Genomic DNA, 17,832 nt, shown 5'->3' with positions numbered 1-17,832 from the left:
CGCGCCAGGAGCGAGCACGGGAGACGGGCGCGCGCATCCCACACTCACACTCACACACTCGGAGAACTCAGAGTGTCAGCCCCGCTGCACCGCATCGCTCGTTCGCGGACGGCTGAGTGCGCCGCGCGCGTCGCTGCCGTTCACGCAGAGCGGGATCCACGCGGCTACGTCGCTACAGAGCAGGTAAGAAAGGAGCGACATGTCTGACTGTTTCGCGTTAATTCTCGCTTCGCTGCCTTTTGGACGCGGCCGGCGTCGCTTCGGGTTGTATGAAAAAGAGTGCGCGGATGGAAACGACGGCCGCGCTGTAGCGTTAACGTCAGCTTCCTAGGTAAACACGTTGGCTGATGTGGCGGAGCCTCGCGGTGCCGGCGGAGCCTCTCTGCGCATCTCTTCCTGATGCGGGTTCATTTTTGCTTGTCTGCGCAAAATCGCCGACAAGGCTGGTTCCCCGGTGATACAGTTGATGTCTCCTAAGAAATGGCTCGAAAATAGCCTCACTGCAGTGGCTAACCACGATGTTTGAACGCTGAAGGGAAATTAGTCTCTAATTCAAGCTGTTAAGTTAGTTGTTTTTCAGGCCGTGTGCTGGGCAGGGATGCTCCTCCTCAGAGTTGAAGTCTGTGCTCATGGTAAGAGGCCTAGTGATGCGGACAGCCTCTAGAAAACACCGTCAGGTTTAGGCTTACAGTCTCAAGTTGCATGCTATTATTTACTAACAGATGTTCTATACCTGAGCGTAGTTATGGCATCGGTGGCTAAAAGAAGTTAATGCAGGTGTCTGAGCCAATTCAGCCCTTTAGACAGGCGTAGATTGTGTGATGTGAAGGTCGTGTTTCTCTTCATATTCTGAGACAACTAAGTTGCTTTGAAAACAATTTTGACATATATAAGACGTCTAGTGTTATTATATAGTCTTATTATGTTGTTTCACGCCAGGCATTGCTGTTGTTGAAAGGCCGGCTAGCATTACTCAGTACCAGCAAGCTAGCAGGCCTAGGATGAACTGGACACCTGAGTGATAAGTTGTTAATAGCAGTATGTGTGAGGAATTGTCTGAAATGAGCTGTTCAAATGTTTTCATATCACAGGTGTTGTCTGTGACACGGTCATTAAGTAGATCCGTCATTGCCACACGCAGATGAGGGTTTATTGGTCTCATTTTCTTTGTGTTTGTGCAGTATAATGCACTAAGACGGACCCAACGCCCCGGTTACACAAATAAACACACAGATATACATGTAGCCAGGGTCCAGTTTTACTGCAATGGTTTGACAAGAACTAAAATTGCATTTCTTTTGATGTAATTCTTATGGAAGATGGGACAAAGTGGCGTTGCAAGGCTCCCGTAAGACTGTCATGTTCAGAGCATTGTCACAATGGGCACATTAAGAATGTATTTGGTTATTATGAGTGATTTAGTGTAGTTTTTACATTTAACATCATAATGCATAAACCACGACACAGTTATTTCTGAGCTATCATCTTGCCTGCCGTCTTCAAAGCTACTGGGCGTTCATATATCTGTTCATTCATCCATTCATCCATCCATCCATCCAACCCACCACCTACCTGCACATGTACCTTAAACAGTACTGTATGCTGCTTGTTGGTTGCATTCACAGCCTGTAAAGGATTTTAAAATAAAATGCAGAGCCTGTGAAAATGGGCCTAGCCGGCCCAGACTCTTGGCTGTGCATGTTCTGTCACTCATTTTGATATCTATGTATATCCCTTGGTCTACAGAGATAGAGTTTCCATTTTTAATTACTGCCTCTAGCTTGAAGCGCCTCCGATCTCAGCACAGCAGAGTTAGCCCATTGATTGAACTCCAGTATTTTCCACCATGAATTAAAGATGCAAAGGAGCCCACTTCAGATGATATCTGTGACCATGTGACCTGACCACTAGATGCTTTGGCTTGAATGAGGCAAAGATGTCATCTCCTCCATTCAGAATGCACTGTTATTTCTTTCACAGAGGCCTAATTCACCGTGAAGTGAAACATGAGCTGCGGTGTCCGATCTCTATGTTTGTTTACTTGAATGGACAAGAAGACGTTTTTGGGTTTTCATTCCATTCATTGTAAAGGAACACTTTAATTATGCAGTTATCCAAAAAGCCACCAGTTATGATCATGATTAAAAGGTTGTTGACTTGAGTTAGGAATAAATAATTACAGAAAAAAGTTGCTAAACAAGAAGTCTAAGATAGAGAAGCACTGTTCCTTTCCTCAGAGCAAGTTGTACTGTCTGCAAAAGCTTACACATCAAAGTAATTCAAAATTTAACACAGAGGCGGATTAATAAAAGTAACCATGGCCTTTAACAACTGTGCCCTGGGAACTTGTGACTTCATATGTTTAGGCCTCTTCCACACAATCATCGTGCTAACATTTGTTGTTGCTTTAAGTCGTCAATGCAAATTGCTGCCCCCATGTGTTAGAAAAGTTCTTCAAGTATTTGAAGCTCAGTGTGGTTTTCTTGCTTGTGCTGAAGAATAACATGCAGTTACTTGCAGTTTCACTGCTCACCTTGCACTGGACTGCAGTCCCTACAAACCTCCACTAGATGCTGATGTTTTACCTGCTTTCCAAAGCACAGTTCACTTCTTTACTGAATGACTGAGCAGCCTGGGTGACTGAAATCCAGTAGCTGGTTTAATAGAATATAAATAAATCGAGTTTTTTAGATAGACTGTTAACATTTCATAAATACAGTGTTACAATGAATACTTGAATAGCTTTCAGTGTGAAATATCTTAATACTAGCTTAGGGGTAAATAAACATATTTGTTTAATATGAGAATGTCATATGTAGAAAGAACTTGGCTTTTGGGAAGTAATAAATTACCCCTCACCCATCCTCACATACACAGACTTGTGCTTTCCATCCATGTCACCTCCTACAGTGCTATTTTCTGCCACATGGCTATATTTTCAGTAATCCTCCTACCTGGCATCTTGTCCATATTACAGCAGTAGAAAATGGCTGTGGCCCTTCCATGCTGGTCACGGCTGCTACTGTGGATACACGCAGTAAGCCTGCAATTAAAACAGCATTAGAGAAACCTGCCATCACCTTCCTTTTCCGGGCACTCAGCAAGAAAAGCCCCTGACTGTATGCAATCAATTCTCTATCATTAGTAAATACAATATGTGTTGCAGGCATCAAATTGAAAATGAGTGAATATTTGCAAAAAACAATAAAGTTCATATGTTGGAACATTAAATATCTCATCTTTGTAGTGTATTCAACTGAATATAGGTTGAAAAGCAATTTGCAAATCATCGTATTCTGTTTTTATTTATGTTTTAAACAACGTCCCAACTTCATTGGAATTGGGGTTATACATACAGTATATGTATTCGGTAGCAGACTCCGCAGCTTCAACTGTATAGTACAGTTAATAAAGATATAGTTAAAGTGAATGAAATATGTGATATGTAATTAGAGATGGCACAACACCACTTTTTCTTTTCCGATACCAGTACCAACCTGAAACATTGAGTATCGGCTGATATTGATCCAATTTTTGCTCAGCTCAGAGATGTTTGATGTCCATATGTTGCTTCCTTAGTTTAGCGCCAGAGTGAAGAGGCTAACATTGCTAACAAGTGCTACAAGTCAGTAGTTATCCAGATCTCTTTCTGTAAAAACATGCCCAAAACTTCTTTCAACCCACTCAAACTCCAGCCAGGTCTTCATTAAGGTTCTGAGTGACATTTTTTGCCATGTATTTACAGAAAATATTTAGGTTTTGACAGTATAGTGTTTGTAAGTACATTAGCTTCATAGTGCCGATGCTAAACTAAAGAAGCACAGTTTGTACACCAAACATATCTTGGTTGGTAGAATACTAAGGCGGCTTTAAAAATGACCATTCTCAAACTGCACAGTCTACTACCCTACAGGATGAAATACATACGTATTAACAAGACTTATTAAAACTGCAGCTTTTTCATTCTGCTAAACTGCTTAGCAGAAATATAGTTATTATAAAGTTATGCAAAATTACACTATTTAAAATAAACTGTAAATGCAGTATAGTAGTTAGCACTGTATTTATTTTTATTTTACAAATTTTAGGCTGCATGTGGATGTGCATGTTGTGTGCATGTTGTTGCCATGCACCCTGTTTTACTTCACTTTACATTGTGTCGTGCTATGAGCTGTTCTGTTTCAAGCTAGATTTGTTACAGAATTCGTTTTTTCTGTCCAATAGCTGATCCAACATTTTCTGCTGGTATCAGCTCGATACCCACAGTGAGCATCGGATTGGTGCCATCTATATATGTAATATGATTTACGTAGTATAACAATTGTCAGAATTATATACTTTATATGACATTTTTCATTGAACTGAATGGCTCAGTTGAAAAGACAAGGTGACTTGTGGCCTTGTCCTCCCTCAGGAGCATCCATGCCTGCATATAGGCTTCCCTTCTTCATTCCTGTAGCACATCTCAGATTTCCCATACTGCGACTGGATGCGCACCTTTCGCTTTGCTTGCCTTTGTTTTCCCGATGCACTATTTTTAGCTTTTCAGCAGCTTACTCCCTGGGTGGAGGGGGGTGGGGGGTGGGGGGTTACTGTAAGAGGGGCATGTCTGGAAGAAGGCAAAGTTAAGAGTGAAGCCTAGGCCTGTGCCTAGAGAATATGCTGCATGATCTGAGGTGTTGAGGATGAGATGAGAGTTGGAACTTTGCCAGTAGAAGTCCAGCCCAGCCCTGTTTTCTCTCTCTCTCTCTCGCTTCGTCTGACTCTCTGACTCTCTCCCTCACTGTGAGGATGCTACAGCTATGTGAGTGAAAGAAATAAGGAGAGAGAGCCAAAGCCAGAAATAACTAAAAGGAATACTCCTGTGTTCTTCAGTCGTAATCTTTACCTTTTGCACCTGCCCATTGACTTCCATTACAATGTGTTGTGAGTCATCTGATTTCTTCTCTAAGTACAGGGACATTTCTGTCCATGGTAGATGATCATCCATGACAGATGCAGCAGAAATATATTAGATTGACAAATGTTGGACTATTCCTTTAAATATATCATTAGAAGCGCTTGCTCTTGTTTTTTTACTTGTAGACAGCTCCGGGCCTTGAGCCTGTAAGGTAACAACAAAGAGCATGGCAAGACATTAAGGGAAGACTCAGAAAAAAGGCCCTAAAGACCTCTCTGTCTTGGTTCAACTCAGTCAATGTGCAGGATGGTTATGGATTTCAGAGAACGCTAAACCAGGAATAGATTACCAGCTGTGCATGGGCCCAAATCAATACATTTTGGCCTCTAGCTTATTCACAGACTCCTTTTAGTGGTCAAGAAGGTCTTGTGGGCTGTTATCGAAGCCATTAGTATGTATTAAACATTATGATTTTATGCCTGGTTTGTGAGCAACTGAACAAGGATGTTTGTATAGTGTCTGATATACTCCTGTTTAATGCTTGTTCACATTGATGTGCTATTTGGCCCAAAGGATTGTAGACACCTGCTTATCTGATGTGTTTTGTGAAGTCAAGGGTAATAATATGGAGTTTGCCCCCCCATTATTGTTGCAATAACTACTGCTACTCTTGTGTGAAAGCTTTATGCTAGATGTTGGTTGCTGTGAAGATCGATTGCATTCAGCTACAAGAGCATTCAACTACCAGAGAGTCTGAAGTTGGATGAGGTCAACCACCAGCCAGAAGAGTGGGTATTTTTGGTTGTGCTCTTGGGCAAGGCACTGAAGCTGCTGGTGATGCTGTGCTGCTCCCAGATTGGGCATTGTTAGGCAGCTTGAAGTGTCTGAAATCACTGCTTAGGAGTGTCTATGTAGATTTGGGCATGATGTATGTCTTCTGTGATAACTGATTAATTCTAGATGAGGCTGGAGCTAGAATGACTAACTGTGTGGACTTCTTGGATGTCCTCAAGTCGGTTTCTGAAACAAGATCACTTGTTCTTGGGCTTCTGCCCACTTTGTGCCTCAGCCTGAAGTCATTAGTGTGAGGCACACCAGAGATGTCCATTTAATGTCATTGCAGAGAACACTGACCCTGAATGCTTTACAGCAAAGAATGACTCACTGTTTGATGGGTTGCATATAAAGTAGTTGTTTTGTTCAACACTGTCTGGATTTGCTATTTGCTGAATATTGTTCTTTAATGTCTGAGGTGTCCATGACTTCAGCCTCATCCTCCATCCTGCACGCTCTTTTTTCTAAGTCAGGCTCACCTCTACCCTTTGTAGAACCAAGAAAAGGAACATAAAACAATGGCCCCTTGACATTTGTTGCAGTGTGTTTTTGATGTGCAGTATCAAAGCAAAGTGGATGTCATTCTAGACCTTTATGGTGACTGTGAGGGTTATTTTTATTTTGTATTATTTCTTTTTTACCAAAATGAAAGAGAGCAGAATGTGAATTCTAGTGATTATTCTGTTTTTATAATAGTATGCTTATAGTGAGTAGACATATCTATGCTCCACCCACTAATGTATATAACTGTTGGACAAGCTTTATAGACTGTTGACCAAAAAAGGTGGTTTAATGTAAAACACATCATTCTAGAGAAACATAATGAGTCAGAATGGCTCTTGAGGTGGTGAGAGGCAATAGATGTGTGATGCATTTAATCACAGGTTACTATATGATATGGTTGCAAATATGTTATACACTAAAAGTTTCCAAAAGTATTCACTCACCCATTCAAATAATTGAATTCAGCTGTTCCACAGGTGTATAAAACCAAGCGCCTAGGCGTGCAGACTGCTTCTAAAAACATTTGTGAAAGAATGGGTCACTCTCAGGAGCTCAGTGAATTCCATGGTACTGTGATACTAGGATATACTAAGTCCAGTTGTGAAATTTCCTCACTACTAAATATTCCACAGTTAACTGTCAGTGGTATTATAACAAAGTGGAAGTGATTGGGAATGACAGCAACTCAGCCATGAAGGTAGGCCATGGTAGGTAAAATGACAGAGTCAGTGGATGCTGGGACGCATAGTGCGCAGAGGTCACCAGCTTTCAACTTCAAATTTCATGGCTCTTTGTCTGGCAATCCAATGAACAAGTCTGGGTTTAGTGGTTGCTAGGAGAACGGTACTTGTCTGACTGCACTGTGCCAAGCGTACAGTTTGGTGGAGGGGGATTATGATGTGGAAAGCCTCCTCAAAAGAGTTGAAGCTGTTATAGCTGCAAAGGATGGGCCAACATCATATTAAACCCTATGGATTAAGAATGGGATGTCATTCAAGTTCATATACGTGTGACGGCAGACAAGCGAGTACTTTTGACAATATAGTGTATTTATATATGTTGTCTGAGGTATTGTTTTGCAATAGTTGTAAGAGAAGTTTTGGGCCTAAAACATATTTTCAAAAAGCCAGTCCATGTGAAGTGGTATATGTACGGCATTGTGAGGCAAAACGGTCCTTAAAGAAAACTTTGTTTCAGTTTTACCACTATTGTGCCATTATTAAAATTACATATAAATATTCAGATATATGTAGGTATCTTCAGTACCTTTAGTGTTTGAACATAATTGTTGTGTGATCCATTGCAACTAGATGTGCATTAACTCCACACACCTAGTCTAGTGTCCAGGCATTTTATTTTATTGTTCCATTTTTAAACATGAGGTTATCAAAGATGCATTTAAGGAACACATTTGGGTCTTAAAACCGTTGTTGTACCATTGAGGGTAGGTTTACATTTTTTTGTAAGAGTAAGAGTTTACTGATAGTGTATTGGAGTGGGCATCAGGAAAGATGCCTACTCAGGAAGTCATGTCCATATGTCTCTGGTTAGAGTGTAACCCTTACACAGGACACCTTACTCCTAGGCGTGAATACGCAAAATGGAAGGGTAAGGGCAAAATGGTAGTGGTAAGGGGTAATATGGGGTGGGGCCTTGGTCTGCACATGATGCATTAGCCTTTTCCTAGATATATGAAAATATGCATTTTATACAGCCACCCACACAGCTGCCACACACATCTGTAGCTTCAGTGTTTCTGCCCGGTTCTTTGAGGACGGACCACATGATGCCCCTCCAATTCCCACGGGACCCTGCCAGCCCTCTGAACTCAGCAGCCTTGCACCTGGGCTGGGCCTGTGGGTCACTGGGCCATGCATATGCATGGAGGACACTGTTCTCTCCAGGGATCTGCTGTAATAGATTAAGCCCATAAATTAAGCATGAAAAGCAAAGGAAATATTGTCGCCATTTCTGTGCAAAGTCTGAGTGGAAATGAGACTAATGAGTGTGTGTGTGTGTGTGTGTGTGTGTGTGTGTGTGTGTGTGTGTGTGTGTGTGTGTGTGTGTAAAATCATGCTGGGGTTGTGACAAGGACATTAAGGAGTGAAGTATTGATTCTTATTTTCTGTTTCTAGATCATGTGCTGTGTTACATTGGTGTTAATGCAGAAATTCAGAAGCAAAATTTTGGTGGTTCAGTAGTATTAAAAACCATTTTAATGTTTGGAAAAAAAACTCAACCTGAAAAAAATTAAAGCAAACAAGAATTTTGGGCTTTCAAAAAGTCGTTAAGATGTTGTGAGCTGGTTAAAAGAACTTGAGTTTCCAGATTGATTTAGTTAAATTACAGACTGAGTAGCCAAACTAGTTATTGGATAGTAACTACAAATAATATTGGGCTTTTCTTGGTAAAAGATGCTTACTGCCCAAATAAATTGCTTTGTAAATAATATTTTTGACTGTGGTACATAATTTACAAAAGAATCGATTGACAAGACACAATGAACTGTTTTTATTGCTATGTGTACTAAATCTTTACCCCTATGTGTAATCAAAGTTATGGTGCCAGTTGACTTTTTTATCATGTTCAGTAACCGATAACAATATTAGCCAATGGTTCTTTTGTAAGTTTATATTATGTTATATACAATTGGACTGATTTCAGCTGAAATGGTTTGTTCTAAATAGTCACACTCCTTAAACTCATATCTTAAGTTATATAAGTATTGTAGCACCAGGGTGAAGTTAGCCCTAATTTGTTGCTCTTTTGTTTTTTTTTCTGTGTTTCTATTAATTTTTCATAAAAATATTTATGTGTTTGTGTTATGACACTGTTATGCTAAAGGGTAATTTTGGATGCATGATTTTGCATTTTGAGCCATGATGATGTTTTGTGGTCAGAGTCTGTGTTGCTATCAAATTACTATTAAATTAATACATTAATATTGCCCATGTGTTTTGTCCTTACTGATAAAACCACAGTTCATATTATTGGTCAGTCACTGTATTGGTTCAGCCCCAGTATTTATACTTAAATACAGTTATTCTTGATGTGTGAGGTGAGCTTGCATATGCCTGCCTTCTTCTGAGTTCAGTTTCAGGTAAGAAACATTGCCCCCTATAAAGTTCCACTTATTATTTATTCATGTGATTTATTGTCTAGTTGATAGCAGGGAATCCGTTAACACAGAGGCTTTTCTGTCTTTGTTGTCACTCTACTTCTGACCCCAGGGTTCCATTTAACCTCTGTGAAATGTTCTCTTGGCTGCAACCAGGGCCATTTGAGCTTTCTTTAAAGGACAGATGTCTGAAGTCCAAAACTGACAGTGAAATGTGGTGTTTGGGCGGAGCACATATGCTGACATAAATATCCATTACTGGCAGGGTTAAAACATATGGAATCCATTAGAGAATGTTTCATTTCGGTTCTTGGATTTCAAAGCATATTGTTATTTATTCATGTTGTTGACATAGGTAATATAGTACCAGACAAGGCTGCAAAATGCAAATGAGCACTGGTGAATATTTTTTTTAAATGTCTATATAAATGTTCCAAATAAAAACATTGAAAAAAAACAAGGTAATGAAAAAATAGAAAAAAAATATATTATTGGTCAAATCTGCTTTCAATAAGGTAAAGAGTTGAAACACAGATAAAAACAGTTTACATAAGGTAAATGTTTTAACATGCTTGCAAACATCAAGTTCATCTGCTTGGTGAAGGGCTCCAAAGCACCAACCACAGGACACCAGTTGGATTTCCAAATCTCTAAATCTTGCATAGTGCATCTTTAATCACTTCTTCTTACGAATCATTTCTCATTTCCATCACTATTCTTACATTTTAATTTGAATTTAATTTGTTGTACACTGGTTTAATCTTTGTTTTAGTCCAACTTTTTCTGTTGTTTTCTATTTCAATGGAAAAATCATAAAAAGGGCACTTTTTTTTGACCAAAAGAGACAAACAGACAAACTTTGACAGAAAATTTGCAATGTCTGAAACGTTGATGTATGCAGTCCCAAATACTCTATTAAACTTTAATATTTTGGAAAAAAAAGATTCAGTTTTACCTTTTAGATGAATCGGAAATGATTAATTGTCAGTTTGTTTGATAATATTGAATATTTGATTTTCTCCTACTGCTCATTCTTATACTATTAAAACGGGTAGGATGGGCACACCAATTTATATGTTTTTCTTTTGTTTTTTTGCGATATGGTGGATTTAAGTCTTTTTAAAGGCTTTTTGTTTATCTTTATACAGTGAAATACTGTGCAATCCATGAAAAGCTGTATATGATTTGTTATTGCTCAGTTGGGTCACGTTTCACCTAAAAAAAAAAGTATTCTTTACAAAATGAAAATTCTGTAAAATTATTTATGGATTACTTGTTTACTAATATAATCGATACTTATAACTGTTGTTCAGACCCTCAAATGACTTCCTATCTGATTAAGATTGATTGAGCTACCCTAAGAGCAAATCGATACCCCTGAGACCAAATTAGTGATGAAGGAGTCATTCGATCTGACGCATTGTCACGTCGGAACGCCTAGATGGGCGTGGTGTTTGTAGTAGATCGCTTCCATCCCCAGGGGCCCCAACATTAAGCAAGGCATCCAGTAATGAAACCCAGCTAGTCAGGACACCTGTTCTTTGGAACAATAAAAGACAGGAGGAGAGACCCTCACTAGAGATGACACAGAAATATTTCCTTTTCTGATACCAAGACTGAAACGTTTGAGCCTCAGTAATTTAATTAATCCAATCCAGCATTTTCTGTTGGTACTGCCATCTCTAATTCAAATGCCAAAATACACGTAGATGTCTCTTTCTTTCTCTGTGTATCGATCCCCATCCCCCTTTCACCCAGATCTGGATGTCGGTAGATAACAAGCTGTGTTAATCGGGGTGATAGGACAAGGGTCACAGACTTGATTCCACCCTAGTGGTGGGCCACGTGCCTAGATGGGGCCGGCAGGTGCACGTCAGGCATGGCAAGCCACATGCAACAGAGAGCAGCACCTAATAAGAACAAATAACACAGGTTTGCCACCATTACTCCAGTATTGCAGGCTGGCTGCAGGAAGGCCAGCGAGGATAACTAGATCAGTGGAGACAAACTGAGACCTACATCCTTTTAAGGTATTTTTTCTTTTTTACAGCATAAACCAGACGTGTTCATACTGTGAGCTTGTACTGTTTTTCAGCCTCCGTTTCATGCATGCAGTCCCAATGCGATGGCTTGAAAAAATGTGAAAAAAAAATGAAGACTCACTCTTTTCAACAAAACATAAGCCTCGGGGCTTGTAAGTAGTGGAGGGAGTGGCTTGCGAAGGTTATGTGTGTGAGTGTTCATACATTTCTTTGATGAAAATATCCTGAGAACAACAAGAGTAACCTACAGTGTCAAGACCAAGGAAAGATTCTGACTTTGTAAAGCACTGTTTACTAAAGCTACATGTTTCAGTTTTTAAAGGTCCATATCATAGATAACTGACTTTTCTTCACTTTCTTTAAAATGAAATAGTTAACCATACCATTCGCTCCCCAATACATAAAAGTACATTAATCGAAAAGTTGCAGTTTATTTTCAGTTTGTTATATTTGTGATGTGACAAAAACCAAAAAGACACAACAACAAAAACAATAACTGTGATAGCTACACTATGTATGATTTGGCAATCACTATGGTGGACATGTGTAATTGCGCACACCATGCAAAAGAATATGCATTTTGTTAATGGGTTGTGTTTTGGATCCCTTTCTCCAAAGGGCTGAATCTGATGATTGCAAGCACATTGAAAGAGTATTCAAAGAGAACGTATTCTTATGTTTTCTAAAGAGATAAATGAATTATCCACTGTTATCACCATGTCTTCATCAGTGTAATGTTAATTTTGGATTTGAGACCCAAAATCTGAGACAGACCGTCGATTGGAGCTTGTACGTGTGATGTTGATACATAAAGGCAAATTACATGGTCTGAAAAACTCCCTCTGAAAAAAACACCTCTGACCCGAAACCAGTGTGTGTGTGTGTGTGTGTGTGTGTGTGTGTGTGTGTGTGTGCACGCATGTGTGTAAGGCTACGCGCATGTGTAGGGCCACAGATTTTGGGGGGCTGTATCACTTGACAGCTGACAGCGAAGAGTACGGCTGCCTTGCACAAAAACAATAAGAGGAAAATGAAAGCGCTAACGCGCGCGAGACAAGAGTCTGTCACTGTCTCTGACCCGCGCTCGCCCAAGCTCTCCCCCGCTCTTGCTCTCTCTCCCCCTCTCATTTTCTCCTCAAGCCGGCAGACGGACAATAGAGGCCAGGGTAAAGAGCTGCTCCTTGGGGTCTGCCCTGGTGTCCCCTGTAGCCTTTTGATATTTAAACTCGCCCTGTGCTGCCCTCAGGGGGACGCCCGATTGTCCTCATTGTTCAGCCGAAAGTGGGCCAAGAAAGAGAGGACCAAACAGAGGGGATAAGATTAACAGAAAAGGGGTGGGAGTGATCAGAAAGATACACGAAGCAAGAAAATGGACTGTGACTGAGGTTTTTTTTTGTGGGTTTGTTAAATTTCTTAAGGGTTGAGTTGAGCAGTATGTCAAGCACGGGGCAAAATGGAGCTTAGAGGTTTTGGATCCCAAAAGAGTGCTCGATGTTTCAGGCTAAATCGAATCGCCTTAGGGGGTCAGGCCTCGAATATATTGCTTTTTTTATTTTCACAAATAGACCCAGAAAGAAGGTGTGTGTGTGTCTAGTGTTCTGGAGAATGGGGGTGGTTAAACATGTGCCATCTGTGTGTAATACATATATAATATATATATATACAATATACAATACAATATATATATATATAAATTTAGTATAGTTACTTGTGATCAATCACATTTGCTGTGAATTTCATCATGCGAACACAAAAATGTAAACGTGAATGTTACATGATTTCAATAGGGTGAATAGTTTCCAGTTTTCACAGCTGATGTCCAGCAAGATATCCAGAGTCCACAGCAGGTGTAGCCCTGTTTTATTCTTTGAGGTTGCATATTGTTGTAACAGTGGAGGCTCTTGAAGGGAACTGGAGTTTTCCACTTTGTTATTGCTTTTGTTAGCTTGCTGCTTGTTGATTTATCCATAGTTCTCTTGTGAGCACTATCCAGCATAGGCTGCAGAAGATGCTAATGGTGATGCTTTGAAAGTCAATTAAAAGCTGTATTTCAGTGAGATGGCTACAATTCTGGATTCTTTTATAGCAGGATACACAGCTGGCTTTCAGCCTACTACAGATACTTCAAAGAGAAGGGTTAAGTGGGTCACAGTGGGACACACTGCTCACACAATACATTTCCTAAGAAAAAACCTACAACTACCTTACAGGGTCACCTCACAGTTTGATCAAGCCTGGACCCCATTTGTTAATTCACTCTGCCTTGAAATCCATACACCGTCTCTTTAACTCATCAGGCCAAGAATATTGTGTTGTCTCGTGAATCCTCTATCAAAGGTATAGGTAGGGATTAATGTAGATTTATGTTTGTGGGCAAAAAAATTACATGCTGATTGTTATAGAAAAAAAATATATATATAAAATGGTAAAAAATATAATAATGGAGTTCTGTTAGCCTTATAAACCTAGTTCTGTTAAAAAGCAATAGCGGCATTAAATTTAATGCATTAACTTTACCAGCCTTATATGTATAGTTTCTGTTGTAAACAAAAGATGGTACTTCTGAAAAGGTAGTTTAGGAGTAGAATAAAAAAGTTAACCCAAATTTTTAATGTAGTGAGATTTTCTTCCGAGTAATTTGGGACTATTTCTGTTGTTCCTTTCAAAGGACAACTGAGGTTTTCAAACGGTGTGAAAATAAAAAACAAGACAAAAAAGAAAAGGTTTCAACAGGGCAGCAAGAGAATTTCTTACTAGCAATCAGATCCTATTTAGCTGCTCACCTCATTGTTCCAGTAGAAGGCAGCTCAGATGCTGAAGTGAGTGAGATTTAGTTCCTGTCCTAGATGCATGCTGTTGGCTTTTTAGGGGTAAAACCAGCCAAATTACACACACCCCCATCTGTGCCACATACTGCACTCATTGAGAGCTGCAGGATTGTGCACATGAGTAAGTGAGAGAGAGAGAGAGAGAGAGAGAGAGAGAGCGACAGAGCAGCACAAAGGGATATCAGACTGATAAATGAAGCCTGTAAAGCAAAGCATTCAGGCTGCAGCATGGCATAATGGGGCTGTTAAATGAAGGCTCAAGGAACATAGAGGCTTTAGGATTATTCTGAAAAAAGATCACTGATTTGATGGTTATAGTCAGAACATATGGGAAACTGAATTGAATAAAATATCTCTTCAGGAATAAGTCAAACTGTAATAATATGTCAGCATAGTCATATAATCTACTGCTCTACTGAAAAAAGGTGAATTTGTACTTGTTAACAGCTGTTAGGGTTTATTCACAACTTTATTCCATTTCCCTCATTAAACTGTGTTAGTAATAAATCATAGATATGCAAAATGTGACGACATGAACTGGGCTAATTTGAAAACTGGGACAAAACTCTAAATATTTCATTTGAATGCCAGTAAATGAAAGTGTGGGCTCTTCCCAATACGTAGTATATAACGTCATTGAGATTGTCACATGGGAGCTGAGAATAAAACTTGACATTAATATTTCACAACCTCCTATATGATACATAGCAATGTGGATTGACCCCTTAGGCCATTTGTCACCAATATGCACACTGGCTATAAAAATGCAATTGTTGATCTGCAGGCTTTATGATATCCATGTGTTTATGATATTCATAAAACATCTGATAAGCACTGATACAATTGTGTGTGTATATGTGTGTGTATATAAATAAAATATATATAAAATCACGCTATGTCACTGAAATATCAGTAATGTGTTTACGTTATAATGCCAGGTTTGAAATACAAGGTGTTTCTGAATCACTGAATCATATAGAATGCTCTTGTTGATTAGACCCCCATTTCGTGTTACACTTACTCATCTGAAGGCAGTTTAATTGGGTCACGATGGGCTGGGGGCTAATTTGATCAGACAGTTCTAATGAAGGTCCAGTCTCAGCAAAAGGTCAAGATATGAGGCTTGTGTTTGCGTTGCATTTCACAACAGTGTCCCTCACCCTGTGTCTCTGCTGTTATCTTTGAGCACTGACATTATTTGTCCTAGCATTTATAGTCAGTGGCTGTTTCCTATTATGATTGGTCGTAAAACGCGGAGATTGCTTGTTATCTGATCAGGTTGCAGGCTTGTTTTTCCCCACTAAGGCCATAACCTAAAGGTCAGTAGTATTTGTCGCTCTCTTTTCAAGGTCTTTACCAGAGGAAGCTAATGCTAGCTGACCCCATATTGGGTCATTGACTTGTGCGAAAGGGACAACCTCCAGTCGTGAAAGAAGCGCACTGTGGTTATAGACTAATGAACCATGGCAGGTCAGCTTCAAATGTCAGAGTGCTGTATACTGACTAAGGAAAATGGTATGACAATTTTTGATTTGCCATAACTCAGTAGCCCACAATGTGCAGGGGGATGGGCAGGCACCCTCGCAGGGAGGACACAGGGGGGCTTCCATGAAAGATTTATTTTGACATGAGATGATATATACCACTCGTTTTGCCCACGTGCACTCCAAATTGACTGTGATTGCTCTATTGATAGTGTTCTTAGAGGGTTCTTTTTAATCACGTTGAATCCCATACATGGGTATTCGTTTGAAGTGAATAGATTATCCCCCAGAGGGGATATTGCACCAATTGTAAGCCAAATGCATTTCTGTGAAATTCCATTTCCTTTACAGTATTTCATGAATGAATATTAGCTCTTAACCAGTGGCAAGGGCTGCTGGACTGACAAGCCTAGACCTTGTGAACACTTTGAATATTGAGTGACTATTGCTACTGTCCATTTGTATTCATGTTCTCTCACCAGTTTCTTTTCTCTCTAAAAATACCCCCAGCCCTGGGGTCTTGTTTCCTGGCGCATATAGGTCAGGCTGAGTAGACCACCTCCTGCCTACAGAATCCCTGCAACCTGGTTGCTGGGGCGACCCACTCCCTAAATCTCATTTAATTATGACCAAATTGACTGATTCTGTAAATTAGTGAGTCTGCAATGAACCATACACAATTAGCAGCCATAACCCAACCCTGACCCTCTGGCTAAACAAAAGACAGTTCACTCAAGTAGTAGGCTTTTAGTAATGCATGATGGTGATGTACATACATTTGAAACATGAATTGTACAATTTTTGATTTTATCTTCTTTTCCATGGAAAATAAGAGCGTTGCCTTAATTCTAGGCCTTAGAAATCTGTTTTTTTCTGTTATAATTATTATTGTTCTGCTGTAGCATTCAAATCTAGTAAAAATGACAGGGATAAAAGGGTAATAGGGTGGCACTGATATAGCTTTTTCTCTCCTGATACTGATATCTGATAATTGGTAACTTAAAATTGAGTACCAGTCGAATAGCAGCGCTTGTATAGGGAATCTACTGGGGGAGGGCAGAGGCATTAACGAATGAGTTACCATTATCTTTTTTATTGATCACAAACCATGTCTCAAAAAGAATTTGGTAAATTATTTACAGGTATGGTAAATAGCACATAAACAACACAAGTGTCCTTTTGTAAGTCTCCAATAGCTCCAATAGCTTACCTCTGTAACATGATTAGTGTATATGTCATGCTGGCTAAGAGTGTCTGCCAAATGCCATAAATGTAATTTAGAGTTTCCCCTAGGTTAAAAAAAAAGCTATATATTTTATTGGTTGCCTAATGTTGGATGAAAAGTTGGTTAAACACATTAACCACAGTTAGCAGCAGCAGTTGAGAAAACTTAAAAAAAGCTTAATGCATCCTGTTGCCTAAATATTTTAATTTCTTGCAACAGTTTCTCTTTTACAGTATAGTAGAACTATACTTCAGTTCATAGTAGAGGCCAATGTACCATGGTGTAGAAGTTCATGTATTTGTTTTAGGTCTGTGCAAATAGTTTTAGAGATTTTATAAAATTGCCCTGTTGCATTTGTGATGGTTTTCTTTTTTCCAGGTCAAAAAATGCCTATAAAGTTAGATTTGTATTTCTGCAGTAAAAGAATGCACTAAAACAATGTTTGATTTGATTGAAAATTCTAAACTATTTGAAGATTTGGGCACTCCTGGTCAATTAGCTTTTTTTGATAACAGAGGTGAAAATAAATAGACACACATTGTAATGCACAATTACTATTTATTTGCTGAATTTAGCATATTACAAAATACTACAAAGTAGTATATACAACCCCAATTCCAATGAAGTTAGGACGTTGAATAAACCTTAAATAAAAACAGAATATGATGATTTGCAAATCCTTTTCAACCTATATTCAATTGAATACACTACAAAGACAAAATATTTAATGTTCAAACAGATAAACTTTATTGTTTTTTACAAATATTCACTCATTTTGAATTTGATGCCTGCAACACATTCCAAAGAAGTTGGGACAGGGGCATGTTTACCACTGAGTTACATCACCTTTCCTTTTAAAACTCAATAAGCATTTGGGAACTGAGGACACTAATTGTT

General features: G+C 39.3%; 1 protein-coding gene across 2 annotated transcripts in view; it reads left to right on the top strand.

Annotated features, from left to right (window-relative positions):
- Positions 1-17,832, top strand: part of nfasca (neurofascin homolog (chicken) a) — a 137,486-nt gene continuing 119,654 nt past the window's right edge. For both annotated transcript variants that reach the window (XM_037532442.1, XM_037532444.1), the window contains exon 1: positions 1-183. The gene's annotated coding sequence lies outside the window, so the exon portion shown is untranslated. The remainder of the gene's footprint in view (positions 184-17,832) is intronic.

The sequence above is a fragment of the Pygocentrus nattereri genome, chromosome 21 (genome assembly GCF_015220715.1).
Source record: "Pygocentrus nattereri isolate fPygNat1 chromosome 21, fPygNat1.pri, whole genome shotgun sequence".
Taxonomy (NCBI): Eukaryota; Metazoa; Chordata; class Actinopteri; order Characiformes; family Serrasalmidae; genus Pygocentrus; species Pygocentrus nattereri.
Note: the sequence above shows the minus strand (reverse complement) of the source record. Positions and strands in the feature narration are given on the sequence as shown.